A 12,153-nucleotide genomic window follows, 5' to 3' on the forward strand; every position below is an offset into this window, starting at 1 on the left:
TGGTCACCGTGCAATACAGCCAAAGGTTTAGTGCTGTAAGTAGAACTGGCTGCATGTCTAAATGTGAACAGGATGAAGAACCGATGAGGGACAGCAAGAAAAATAAAAAGATTCATAAAAGTCCGGAGACACAGTACCTTAAGGAGAACACAGCATCTACTACAAATCTTGGGGAACTATTCAAGCTGTTACTTTAGAAAGTAACAGTGGTATGTGCCTTCATTCTTTTTTAACGTTCATCCATAAGAGGTCACTGTGTGACCCAATGAACACCTTGGTGTCAGCAGCATTCCTCTCTCCCTTCCCATATGCTCAGCACCAGGTGTCCCGTCACCTACAGTAATGTCCCAGCCACTACCCAGCTGCCTTTCATAGGGACAGTTAGGGCAGGCAATAAAGCAAGGCACGTGTGGGAGTCCTTCAAGCACTGTGATTGTGTGACCTTAGCCAATTTTACAATCACTTAAATGTATGTATTTTTTATTCCCCATGAATCTTAAATGGAATCCAAGAGTTTTACAACCCCCACAGACATTTTAAATAACCAGTAAAAAATACACAAAAATTTGAGAAACTGAGTTTGAACAGCGAAGACACAAGCTCACAAATGGCCAAGGCTCCTCTGGTTTCCCAGGGTGTGGGGCCTCTCTTTTAGAATCTGTTTCACTCTGACATTGTTTTTTCAGTAGTTAGTAGACTTTTTCACAAGGGTGACTACAATACAGTGTGGGACATGGAGGACTGCCAAGGTGACCTGCCCACAGAAACTTCTTAAGCATAAAGTTTTTGTACTGCCAGTTGCCATGAGATGAGAGGGAATAATAGGCAGATGCAACTTAATGGCAACTGAAACCGTTTTAGCTCAGTTCGGCTAATCGAAGATCTTCATGGAGTAAGGTGACTTAAAGGGAAGTATTTCATTCAGAGATTTCCATGGGAAAACAAAAACAAAAAAATAAAAATAGCAATATGGAGATTTTCCAGTGGAAAACTTGTTCTTGTGGAAATTCCACTTTCAATTGACAAATTGTTTTTTATGGGAAATTCCTAAGCAGCTGTAGGCACAGCCCTCATGCTGAGAAGTTTAAAAGCAGCTCATGTCTGACCCAGTGCCCTCAGATTTCCCACATCAGATAAACTGCAAGAGCAGAGCCCTCATCTCTTCCTTACTCCTACCCTGCAGCACACAAGCGGTCCCACCGCAGGCACAACAGTATATTGACTGCAGCAGCAGTACGCACGTGGTTACAGATGGGATGCTTGAAGGATTAATCTTTGAATGTCCCAAATCAAGATTAATTACAGTCTCATATATAAGCTGTCCCTAATGCTCTGATACTGGTAAAGATGTCGTTGACTTCAGCAACATATTTACCGGCACTAGGGATTGCAGGCTTGTGAGAGTCTTAAATGAAGCTACTCACAGTAGACTGCACCAGAGAGAGAGAACTTGGGGCTGACTTTATGTGATTATGTGAATGGTCACAAATCGTGGATGGAACTCCATTGTTATTAATTGTTTTACACTGGCTTAAACCCATCAATAAGATCTACATGCTCCGCAGCTAACATTACAGAAAGACAAACATTTTTAGTGAGCTTGCTAAGGGTCTTCTAAATTTGCAGGAGGAGCACCGAGTAAGCGTCTCCTTTACAGAGCGATATTAGAAAAGCATAAACCATTCATTACAATGCATCTTCTTTCTATCAGCCACTTTAGCCTGAATCATCATACTGTGTAAACAGGCTAGAAATCATATTTATGGCAGGGCTTAAAGTATCTCAGAAAGTCAGAGGAAGAAAAAAGGTATTAGAGTAGGCAGGCTTGTACAACCCCTCACAGTCCAGAAAGGTACTAAGCACCTAAATCATTCACCTACACATTTGCTGTGATTTACAGTATTCCTGTACCAGCCTTGTATTTTCACACTAACGCATTTTTAACACAAAATAAAACATAGATCCTTGTGAGTAAAAAAGTTAATTCTACTGACTGTACAGGACTGGTCTTCACAACTTCTCAAGAGCAGACATTGCCTCTTTCCTGACTACCTTCTGTCCCATGCACCCTACCCAACAGTACAGCGGATCCAGCATCCCCCAAACCAAGCTGAGCTGGAGGAGCTCAAGCACAGGGGAACTGTGGCAGGACCGGGAACCCCAAGGTGCCACTGAGGAGGCTGTCGGCAGCTCGCTGCCTGCCAGGCACTGCAGGCTACGATGTGAAGGAGTGGACAAAGGCCACTGCTCAGCTGCTACAGTGACCTTCAGCTCTGCTGATCTGCGATGGGAATGCACCCCCTGGCCATGCTCGTGTTTCTAAACCACGTTTTCTTGGCTATCTGCAACACTACGTACACACGCATGATACCGAGTTTGCATACGTGCGTAGCCCATGTCCATACTGCACACGAGGCTGATGAGTTCCCCTCCACCCCTACCCACAAAGCAGCTAGCCAGTTACAGCAGGGCTACTGCTGCTCTGCACCCAGGAAGCACAGCAACCACACGTGCTCACCAAGGCGTGCTGCATGGCTGCGAAAATCATACACGCCGAGATCAAATTGCAAGCCACGTGAATTTCAGAGATCAGTTAAAAAAATCCGGCGTCTCTCCACCTAAAGGAGTTATCCTTTGGGACATCACAGTAATAAAATACAATTGCAATGAAAACCTTATTGATACAAGCTTTGTTACTGAAGTGACAAGAAGGGCATTTATTTTCAGAGTTGGACACTTGAAGGAATACCCCACGTGCTAGATAGTGTAAGCTGTCTTTTCCAGTATATAACAGAGATAGTTGTACTACACTGAAACACATGTGATAAGAGAAGTGGGCCCAGGCTCTCCTCCATATTCTCTGCATACCTGTTACTATCACACAGCTGCTCTCAAGTCTACAGTTTCCTGTGCAGTACAAACTGCATACCACTTCCCCTACGGAAAAAAAAGCCTTACTTGTTCTTAATTGACGATGGAAATACTGTCATATTTTCCACTAGCCAAGCTTGAAACCATTACTGAACGAACCTTCATTAATTTTTCCACAACATTTTGCAGAAATGTCAGGAAACAGCTGCACCAGAAATGATTAACTGTCCTTACCACTAGGGCTTCATTGGCCAACTTCAAATTATATAGGTTTTCTTCTTTCAAAACTCTACATTCAATGATGTTGTTTGTTATTCTTCGGTTGACTGTCTCAATACACTACTTTCCCTTCAAAAGTATCCGATTACACAGGTTCAGTGGCGCACAAACATTTTACGACCAGTGGAAGAATTTGTACAGTTTGGAGCTGCATACTTCTAGGAAAAGATTGCTTCCTGCAGATTGCTCAGCTGTGTCTTTCTTGGATCAAATTCAGTGAAATTCACAACTTGCAATCAAATTGTATTTGCCAGTCAGACTGAATTCATTACACTGACATAAACTCCTCTTGCTGCATTTTCTTACTCCTTTCCTTTCCTGTCGTACTCTTTTCCTTTCCCCTTTTCTCTCCCCATACTCTCACCTCTTCTTTGAGCTATACCATGTGTCAAAACTTATCATACAATGCCCTGTACGTTTTCTGGCAAAAACAAGTGGAACAGTATACATCATCATTCCAAACATGCAAACGCTGAGATGCTAGAAGGCTTGGTACAAAATAAGAGTGCAGCCATCCGGAGATAACTGCTAGCATGGATCTGAGATTCCCAGCTGGCTGAAACTTTGCAGTCTCAGAACTTTTTAGCAAAGTGTCAGTGAGCAAGAGACTCCGCTCACACGGATTTGCACAGGGCACTGGCTATTACGTAATTTTTCAAAAATGTAAATTCTTCAAATTTCTGATAAGGACACAGCAACAAAAAGCAAGGCTCACAGGATTATTTTTAAAGACCAGAGAAGAGAAGGCTCTGGGGAGACCTTATTGCGGCCTTCCAGTACTTAAAGGGGGCTTATAAGAAAGATGGGGACAAACTTTTTAGCAGGGCCTGTTGCGATAGGACAAGGGTATTAAACTAAAAGAGGGTAGATTCAGGCTAGATATAAGGAAGAAATGTTTTACAATGAGGGTGGTGAAACAGTGGAACAGGTTGCCCAGAGAGGTGGTAGGTGCCCCATCCCTGGAAACATTCAAGGTCAGGTTGGATGGGGCTCTGAGCAACCTGATCTAGTTGAAGATGTCCCTGCTCACTGCAGGGGGGTTGGACTAGGTGACCTGTAAAGGTCCCTTCTGACCCAAACGGTTCTATGATTCTATGAAAGTATACAGCCACATAAATAGAGGTTTATCTAGGTATTATAGAGAAAGAATCCTTCCTGCTGCCTATAATTCAAAATGATTTGCATTTCTTGCTTTTTAAATGGGTCCCTTCCACGGCAGCGTGCATTGCAGCACACAACCCAGACGCAGCTCTGCTCAGAAAGAGCCAGCCACTGATGACCTCACTCTGTGCTAGGTCAACTCCTGAGTGTCTTCATTGCCTTCAGCAGGTATACATACAGCGGCAGATCCTGGCCCAGAATGCCTAACGCAGGCAAGCATTGCTATTTAATTGGTGCGGTGCTGGCTACAAAAAAAAGATCTGTTTTTAAATAACTCTACCAGGATATTTGCTTAGATAGCAGAAATTATAGCAGTACACTATATTCTACTTAAAATACGCATGAATGTGTATGGGTTCTATTTCCAAGATATGAAATGCTGCCAAAAGTGTCCCGTTTTTTTAAGGATTCAATTTTCTACTCTGCAATGCCGAATCTCTCCTTCACGATATCCTTATCTGTCTCTGTTCTAGTTTGAAAGCGGTAGCTGCGGTGCCAGAGGATTTCAAGGACCACGTCCTTCCAATATATGGCACGTTAACGCGCTGCCAGCTATCGTATAGCCAGCCGCCTGTGGCTGCGCGGGAGATGCACGAAGCACATCTTGCGCATGGGGAGAAAAGGAAGCGGAGTTGTTAGGCTTCACTAAACAAGTCCCGATTTTTGTGTTTGGGGGCAGCTCTGAAATAAAGAGAAGACGATACTGCACCGCAAGCGCACCTCCTCGCCCGCAGAAGGGTGTCGCAGCTTCCCGAGGGACAGGGGCTGGCAGGCGGCAGCCGCGGCAGAGGCGGCCTTGCCCCTTCCACGCCTCGCCCGGCACCGGCCCGCGGCGGCCGCGGCCCCGCCGCAGCGCGGGAAGCCCCGGAGCCGCCGCCGCCGCCCCGCAGGCGCGCACCCGCGGCGGCGCGCAGCGCTCGCCCGCAGGCGGCAGCCCCGCCGGCGCCCGGGCTGTGCGGCGGCGGGGCCGCGGGCTGCAGTTGCGGCGCGGCGGCCTGGGGTGCCCGGGGAGTGGGAGGCTTCGCAGCGCCCATTTCTGCCTCCTCCGGACGCTTTCGAGTCTCCTTCTTCCCACCCCCGGCCGTCCGAGCAGCAGCGAATGGATTTGTTTTCCCGGTGTCCCGGGTGTCCCGCTCGGCCACCTCCTGCACGTGGAAGAAGAAACATGCTTCTCCTCTCTCTAAGCGGGACAAGAAATGAGTGTTCTTGCTTCCCCCTGAGTTTGCGCTGCACATCTTGAGCTCAAAGCGCCATGAAGACACAGCCTCCTCCTGTTCACACCGTCAGCAATGAGCAGCAGGATCTAGGGGCAATGTCATAACAAAAAGAGAGACCTTGAACTTGCTTCACCCTTTGCATAGTCATTTATATTTGGGCAAAGTGGATGACAGCTCCTTTAGCACTAGGGTAGTGGCATTTGATGCTCGCTCGGCATTCACTTTACCCAGGTATAAATAGCAAAAGGTTTCAGGCAGTAGAGAATCGGGACCAGTATCTTCAAAGGATTCTCAGCCGAAATCAAGCAGCTAGTCCTCCACACCACAGCTTGTGCAATTGCTCTGCTGCAAGCATCATCCCTTGCAGCGCACCGGGGACTGCTGGGTTGGCAGCATTGCATGCTCCTGTCTTCAGAGAAAATGTCCCTTCCTATTGCCCCATATCTAGCAGTGGAATCAGGCTGCAAGCTTTCACCTGTAAAGTAGGCAGTAATAGGGTTCAGTTTCCTAATGGGACCCTTTTATTAGCTCACACAGCGTATTTACTACCTTACCAGTATTAAGTGCTTGCCTTAATATCCTTTGCACACGAGGTAGCGGTACATATTATCATAGTTACAATAACATTGGTCTGCACTACGTTAATTGAGAGCATCTATTCTAAAATTCAATTGTTCCAAACAAAAAAGAAAAGCGTGCCATTACTCGGCTGACACATTATTGGGGAGAATTCTCAGCGTACAAGAGAGCCACAGCAATAAGGGCCCAATGCACAGAAGCACCATTAAGTTACACGCTAATGAAACCTGAAAAATTTATGCTAAAACCCCATTTCAGAGGATTGCTGCCACGCTCTTGTGTACCAAAGTTCTCAATTTTCCACTTAAATCCTGCCTGGTGAGTCAGGACGTGGCTGGGTTTCTGTACTGCAGGAGTATTCCATTACTCCTGCTTATAAATTTCACACGCTGTTAATGCTTCCCAAACTGGCAACAGAGCTCAGGGGTGCATGAGGACAGTTTGTTTTCCTGCTGAACTTTCAACATAAATTCCACAGGACCTCTGGCAGGGACAATGCCTTGTTTTTTGACGACATGTTTGTTGGTAACACCCCTGCTGACAGCCATCAGTTTGCCCCCCTCCCACCCACCCAGCTCTCATCCCTGGCTGCACGGAAGGATCTTGGTCAGCTCTCAGAGACTGCAGAGGGGAAAGAGTGCCATGCAGATAGACACAACTTCCATTGCAGGGACTTGCATCCATAAGAAGAGATAAGGCTATACCACCGCCCTGGACCGCAGAATATTTGGGATCAGTTCCAGGTTTGAGCAAAGGTTCAAGGAATAGCCCATCTCAATTTACACCCCTCCATTCCTTCCTTCAATTCATATATAGAATGAAACATAGGTCCAACACCATTTACAAAGTTCTGAAGAACCCGAGGGTTTTATCTCAAAATATGTTCTGTGTTTTCTTTGAACACCTTCTCCTGTGGTCATGATATCACATGAGAATCACTGGTGTCTTCCTTATATGCCTAGCTCCTATGGTTGCAGATAAATATTGGATAATTTAAAAAAAGAGAAGGCCAATGAGAAAGATCAAACTTTTTCTCAACTTTTCACTATTTCAAGCCAGTCTCATTAAATTCTGAGGGCTAACACAATCCCCTGACCATCAAGGATATGCCCACACAGAGAAGATTAGAGAAGAGGAGTTTCTCAGTGCCTCAGGTCTCCTACAGCAACAGAAGTAACTGTCTGTACTGCACGCAGGCACAGTTCTTGAGACAAAGTCAACATGAAACCTGTCCAAACTGTGACTACCAACCCAAATAAACATGGAGCTGCAATGAGCAGCTGAAAACAGACCTTTTCTTGACAAGATAAACTGGCTTCTGAACTATCTGATGCCATACTAAGACTGCTGTTGGGGATCGACTAACTTTAAGCTAGCTTGGGTGTCATTATACTACGGTGTCATCACTTTCTTAACAGCAGTTTATATGTGCTCAAGCATTCAAGAGCCAGAGGAAAATATAAACCTTGAACAGTATCGCCCATGGTGCACTTGAAATGGCAAGACGGTCAAGCAGAAATCACCAACTTATACTTTAGGACAATTTAAAAATGAAAAAAAAAACCCCACCTGTTTCAGATATCAAAACCCCACTCACCATTTCTTTTTGTATTTTTACAAGTACACTTTTCTGTTTATTTGGTTCAAAAAGTGTGCTCCCTGGATGCTTGATGCAAGAACTGCATAGAGAAGGGAAAGTGGCAAACCAAATATGTGGACAAAGCAAAGACAGCAATTCCAAATGAACAAAAGCATAACCTGCCCCCAAAGAGAAATGCCTCTGATTTCAGCAAGAGCCGACTTCAGTGGTAACAGAAGGATATGTAATCAGTATTTAAATGTGAGTGACTTCCACATGAAGCCTTCTGAGAATATAAAATATTCACCCAGGCCCGCTCCCTCAGTTCACTCAAACCCATCTTTTCATTGCTCTCCTACCTGGCTGCTGCTGTCAAAGGTGCAAGTGAGTAATGGTTCCAGTCAAGGCAATTTGGTTCACTGCTCCAGCAAATATGGCTGTTGACTCTCTCCTCCACCTATTTGGAAAACAAATATGAAAGATTTTTAAGGATTGTGGTCGATTCAGCCTGCTGTTTGATTTCATAACCTAACTGACATTACGGCGTTGGCTACATCAATACGTGTAAGAACTTCAGAGATTCAGTCACAGTCCTTCTTGCTACTCAGGTCTTTTTCCCTCAGAGCAACGTAGCACCAGCAATCAGTAGCTGTCCTGCGGTTTCCAACTTGCCGTCGGCTAGAATACACGTCAACTAATATATTCCGAGGTGAAAACAATAGAGATACAAGACCAAAAGGTTCATACAATGATGTATTTTCAAACATGATGTATACAACAAGCAGTGTAAACACACAAAGCACGGAAGTGCCTTTGTAGTCTTTTTACCTTTAGGGCTTGCAGTTCCAGGTTTTCTGCCTAATTTTGAAAAGATCATGCCCAAATCAGAATTTAAGAACACATATTTTTTAATTAAACACAAATACTTTCCCGTTATTAAATCAGAGCAGTGCAATTGTCTTTCATTCTGCTTCCTTCCCGTCTAGCACTGTGCTTTAAAAGTGAGATCACCTCTAAAAATTCCCTTCCCATATGATGCTAGTCTGTTTTAGAAAATAAGTTATTAACGTACACTGTGAAAATCACCCTGGTACTCTGGGAAAGACCACAGAAAGGCACTTTCTGTATACAAAGGACCTGCTGTACGTGTGTATGCAGGAGTATATGTATGTGCGTGTGTCCAAAGCACAGAGCACCAGGAGACACGTTCATTAACGTCAGCTACAGGCTGCGCTATTTACACCTGCAGGGAGGGGGTTATTGAATACATGGAGGTTACCCTTAATCAGGGCATACAGGCAATGCATCAGGAACTGGAGACTCATACCTAATTTGCACATAATAGAGGTGACTGAAATGCCCGCCTCATTAATACTGAGACAACGAACCTTCAGTGATCTTCTAGTGACCACACTCCAACAGACCCAGCTACTCTGATTTTGTTGAAGACCAGCGTGAACACACAGACAACCACAGTGCGCATTTTGCCCAAGGTGCTTTCTTCCAGGCTTCCCTCTGTCCTTGAATGCCCATACGTGAGATGCCACCCCAGGTGACGTGACAGGGATGGGCGATGAGTGTGAGCATCCCAGGCTGATGCTCCTGGACAGAGCAGCACCCCAGGGGAGCACAGGGTCCCAGCGAGAAGTGCAGCTCGTGTCGCCCCTTCTCCTGCTCTTTGCCCTGGCTGTGATGCTGAGCCCTGGCTGGCCACCATCTCAGGACAGTCGGGTCACCACAGCAGGAGAAGGTACCTGCTCCTCAGAGGCTTACAAACGCTACAGCCCAGGAGCATGCCAGGGGACTCGGACAGGAAAATATCAAACACAGCATGCCAAACTTGCAGATTTGTGCCCGTGGCGTAACCGTACTGGCACCAAAGCCAACAGCAAACCTCCCTCTGCTTCCAGCGAGTGCGATGGCTGCCCACGCTGCCCCATACACAGGGCAAAGCCTGTCCACCGTGGGGTGGGCAACGCACGGCACTTCTGCCACTAGCAGAGTGCAGGTGTGAGCTGGTGGAAACGGGATGCCAAAAGCTGAAGGGTAAAGCAGGCCTGGAACCGGTTAGCAATAAAAGGCATATGCTTATGCTTTCTTTTCCTGTAATGTTTGCTATCAGCAACAAAAACAAATAGCAAATGATAATGTGTTACTGACCGGCAATCAACAGCGGTCTACACAGGCATCTGAGTATATAAAATAACATATGCTCTGGCTCCAGACCCTGATGCTTTATCACATCAATGTACAGATTTCTAGAAAATGATCTGGATGTGGAGCCAGGAACCACTTTTGAACCTTTGAACAGACAGGGCCCAATACTGTTTTAATCTGTGGGTGAAACCTTGTCATGGCTGAAATCAAGGGCAAAACTCTGGTTTTAGCAGTATTTCACTCGCTATTTTTACAAATGGCCTGAGAAAAGTTCCAGTCAAAAAACAAAGCAAAGCAACAAAGTCATGAGTCCTTATTCTCCCATCCTTCAGTAGGACCTAGGGGTGCTCTGGATTGTAGTGTCCTCTCCCTGGTGTGGCCTGGATACCTTCCAGCCCCCAAGCAGGTCGCCCTGTGCTTTCACAGGCCTCACTGGCTTTAGTGATGCTGGCTACGCTTTACACAGTTATTTTTAATTAACGTGCATTGCGAATCGATTTATCTAATCCGCAACCCAAAGACAAGGGCCTTTATTCTCATTTACACTAAATCCTCTCTATAGCACCCTGGCAAGAGCAAAGGGGACTTTCATGAAAAGAGAATGAAGCGGTAACTGAAAGATGTAATTTATGAAACAAAGTCACACTGCTGCTGCTCCAGCTTCATAAGGAGTATTTAAACTGAAATCTATGAGGAACACTATATTCTGTTTTTCCTAATTTATTTTTTAGCTCTTAACTGATGGAAGCCAGCATCTTCCCTCTCGCTGTGGTAACCTCACTGTCTTCAATGGCGTTCCTCAAGGGATCCCTTAGCATCTGATCCAAGTGTGAAAGACTCCCCATGGTTTCAGTGAAGGCTGGATGAGTTTCTGAGTCTTCAAGAAGCATAATCGTTACTTACAATTAGGCAAAATATTATCCAGAGCAAGACCTGGTTAAGGACAGTACGATTTTGTCTAGGCAGTCTACTGCATCTCCTTACTAACCTACCATCTTACAGCAGCGCTGGCGCTAGCAAACAGGACGCGGTCTGAGGGAACAGCCAACCTGCAGAGTCTCTAACAACCCCAGATAATGCGTGTGTCGTCAAACAGGATTTTACTGCCCAATTAAAGCTCCCAAAGGCATTGTTGTGATACTAAACCCAGGAACTTTTAATTTGCTTTTATCACCTCATTAGTAAAAATTTGTGCAATCCTTGGTTCTTTGGCAGCAAAAGTAAACGAGCGTGCCTTCAACGACTGCCCACCAAAGACAGGCAGCAATGCAACCACCACTGCTGAGCATTTGCTAGTATTTGGTCATCTAGTCACAACTCTCCTAATCTGCTGCCGTTGTTTGCCATCCATGGAGACTAAGATTAAGCAAGCACATCGGAAGGAAAATGAGAGTATGAGAAGCATGGCACGTCTTACTGCTTGGAAGAGTTTTTTTCAGTTTGAACTTTGTATCTCGGACACTCAGGGATTGGCCTTTTACACAGGGCCTGGAAACACACAGGCAGAAGTGCTCTGATAATGACTCTTACACCATCTGCCTTTGAAAGACTGCTAGCTTCTCCCTTGGCAACTCCTGTAATCATTTTGTAATTGTAGAACTACATCTTCAGTGGTGAAACAAAAATGTAGCAGTAGGCATCGGCATCATCTGACCATAAAGATTAATTCATTTCATGGATCAACAAGAACAAGGACTTTTTTTAATATTACTTCTTATTTATCTGTTACACTGACATTGTAAGGTCAGTTGGGTGTAGGGGGGTGACAGGAAAATGCCTGTGCTCTTTATAAGGTAAAAAATATCAGAAATCTCATGTATATTTTATACTAAATAAAATTCCTAAAACTAAAGTTTAAGGAAAGCAATTAGATAATATTTATTTTACTGCTAATTATTCGAAGGTTCTGAAATAGCACAATAAATGGGTGAAATTGCCTCGAGAGTACAAAGGGCAAATAAAGCCATGCCTGTGTTACTCCTTAACTGGCTTGCAGCTGATAGCATTCCAGCACAGGCTGTACTTTACCACGGTTTGGGAATTTACCTAAATCCTCAGTTTGACCAGGTCTATAAGAAAGCCAGGTGCCATTTAAATTGCAGCCAGGTTCCAGGACTGCATAGGATAATTCGTACCAAAGAAGAGCCAGGCAACACAGGTAGAAAAATGTGCACGCTTCTGTAGCGTACCACCCAAAGGCTTGAATTCATGGCTGGTAACTCAAAGCAGTGAGGCTATATGCAAATCTCCCACTTCTTCTCCATGGGTTCAAATTCCCCTTTATAGATGTTTTCTTACTAAATACAATGA

General features: G+C 45.1%; 1 protein-coding gene across 10 annotated transcripts in view; it reads right to left on the bottom strand.

Moving 5' to 3' along the window:
* Positions 1-12,153, bottom strand: part of HIVEP2 (HIVEP zinc finger 2) — a 144,629-nt gene that overhangs the window by 46,617 nt on the left and 85,859 nt on the right. For all 10 annotated transcript variants that reach the window (XM_072855990.1, XM_072855992.1, XM_072855988.1 and 7 more), the window contains one exon: positions 8,046-8,143. The gene's annotated coding sequence lies outside the window, so the exon portion shown is untranslated. The remainder of the gene's footprint in view (positions 1-8,045; positions 8,144-12,153) is intronic.

This window comes from Ciconia boyciana, chromosome 3 (assembly GCF_034638445.1).
Source record: "Ciconia boyciana chromosome 3, ASM3463844v1, whole genome shotgun sequence".
Classification (NCBI taxonomy): Eukaryota; Metazoa; Chordata; class Aves; order Ciconiiformes; family Ciconiidae; genus Ciconia; species Ciconia boyciana.